This window comes from Marmota monax, unplaced genomic scaffold (assembly GCF_021218885.2).
Source record: "Marmota monax isolate L192 unplaced genomic scaffold, Marmota_monax_Labrador192_F-V1.1 WCK01_AAM20220418_F8-fsc00254, whole genome shotgun sequence".
Classification (NCBI taxonomy): domain Eukaryota; kingdom Metazoa; phylum Chordata; class Mammalia; order Rodentia; family Sciuridae; genus Marmota; species Marmota monax.
The window spans coordinates 1,304,749-1,307,218 of NW_026694584.1; the positions used below are offsets into that span (position 1 = coordinate 1,304,749).

Below are 2,470 nucleotides of genomic sequence, written 5' to 3' on the forward strand. Positions count from 1 at the left end.
TTCATACTGAGTAGAGGGAAAAAAAATGAAAGCTTCTTCTCTGAAATCAAGAACAAGACAAGGGACAGACGTTTAAGTCTTGCCAAGTCTCGCTGCTGCCGCGGCTCGTGGGCCTTGAGTTTCCCTTGAAGCTTGAGCCTCTTCGCCCACAGCCACCAGCGCTGCGCGGGCCTCAGACAGTACCCGTCGGGGGCCGGGGCGCACAGCCTCAGGATCCTAGGAGTACCGAGCACCGTCGCTCGCTCGCGACCGGCGATCTGTGGGTGACCGCGTCTGTGGGAGATTTTACCATCCCTCCTCTGGGACTTGGGGAGAAAGAACCAGCAGCTCCCCAAGCCCTCCCCCTCCGCCACCATTTCGGACACCCCGCAGGGACGCGTTTTGGAGGTCCCTCTGACTTCCAGGAAGGACACGAGCCCCTCTGTGACTCCAGCTCAGGCGGCCACCTGTCTTTGTCGTGCTGACCCTTCTTCCATGACCCTGCGGTGCCTCCAGCCCTTGGGGAAGGGCGCGGATGGGACGTGGAGCCAGTGGGGGACCGCTGGGTCAGCCGAGGAACCAGCCCCCGAGGCAGCACGCCTGGCTAAGGCGCTGCGTGAGCTGCGTCAAACAGGATGGTACTGGGGAAGTATGACTGTTAATGAAGCCAAAGAGAAATTAAAAGAGGTGCCAGAAGGAACTTTCTTGATTAGAGATAGTTCGCATTCAAGACTACCTACTAACAATATCTGTTAAAACATCAGCAGGATCAACTAATCTGCGAATTGAGTACCAAGATGGGAAATTCAGATTGGATTCTATCATATGTGTCAAGTCCAAGCTTAAGCAATTTGACAGTGTGGTTCATCTGATTTTTTTTTAATCCACAGTTGACCTTTATTATGGGATGCAGGAAGATTCTGAAGAAGCTGGCTTCCAAAAAGTACAGCTCGCTGCCAGAAAGTTTGAATTTCATTTCCTGTAATGCCATTGGAATAATTGTTAAAGGATTTCTCATTGTAGCTGTACAAATGTGCCAGTGTGTGACATTCAGAAAAAACAACTTCTGAAATCTCAGATCTGGTTTTGGAAACCACTACACCCTATGATGGAAGAAGGGGAATTGTATGGCTTTATATGTTCTGACTTGTAGAGCCCCAAGTCTTATTACACAAGGGAATCCTGTCATTGGACTTAACTGCCATCGCCATGGAAAATTAATAAAAGACCCAGCAACAGCAAGAGGCTCTCAAGGTGAGGTGGTGCTGTAGTTTTATTACTTTAACCGTGCCTGCATAATAAAACCATTACGGAGCCCCAGTAAATATTGTAAATCACACATTCCCTCCTATAAAAGTTCATAATGAACTGAGCGTAAATATCAGTAAAATATATGAATAACAAAACTACTCATATACATACTGCATATTAATGAAGTCGGAAGTTTATTCTTGACTTCTCTAGAGTGCAGCTTAAAATGCTGTTGCCAGCAGGAAAAATCTACTGATGAAAAGTAATGGAAAACAAAGGACCAGGAAGCAGTGAGATCTCATTCTAGTACTGTTGTCACTAACTTAGAGTAAATTTTTATGTCGGTTTTTTCAGAACATAGCATTTTTCATTTTTTGTATATATTTGAATTACTGAAGCAGACAGTATGTTGCTTATTCATCTGATTGACTACTATGTTCAGATGTGCAAGGATAAGCAGTCGGGCCCAGAAGCCCCCCGGAATGGGACTGTTCACCTTTATCTGACCAAACTGCTCTACACATCTGCACCATCTCTTCAGCATCTCTGTCGACTCACCATTAACAAATGTACCGGTACCGCCTGGGGACTGCCTTTACCAACAAGATTAAAAGATTAATTGGAAGAATATAAACTCCAGGTATAAGTGTTTCTGTTTTTCTAAACATCATCATATAGAGTATCTCTAAATGCAGCTATGTAAGACAATGCCAAAACTTGAGCGACTGGATAACTGCACAGAATTCTAAAAACAGCTGAAGTCAACCTAATTTAAATGCGTCTTTACGGTAGGTAGCTAGGTATTTAAAATTCCCCTAGATCTTTTCACCTGAATGATACTTCCTTTCCTAAGGCTGACTAAGATCAGTTGATCCTTTTAACTAAAAAATAAAATGCCCCAAGTTAAGGCTGAGGGAGCATTTTATCAGAATGCCTTGTCTTCCTGAAGTTCCTTTGCGTTAGGTCAAAGGTCCAAGCTCCAAGTGCCAGTAGCAAAGAGCTCCTAGTGGAGTACTGAAGAAGCAAAAGGAACCAAGCTGATGCAGGCTTTCCTTGAGTTTATATGCCTGGTGATCAGTATCTTTAAGGACATTTTATATGTTGCGTTCTGATGTACATAGTTTTGTCAAACACATCATGCTTGTGAGTATTTATCCCTCATTTTATGCAATTAACCAAATCAACCAAAAAAAAAAAAAGTGACCATGAGATCCTGTATTTGTCTTTTTACTACAGGTAT

The 2,470-nt window shown here is 43.8% G+C and overlaps 1 pseudogene; it reads left to right on the forward strand.

Moving 5' to 3' along the window:
• The first annotated feature begins 247 nt into the window (after positions 1 to 247).
• LOC124077202 (suppressor of cytokine signaling 2-like) lies at positions 248 to 2,005 on the forward strand (annotated as a pseudogene).
• The last annotated feature ends 465 nt before the right edge of the window (positions 2,006 to 2,470 follow it).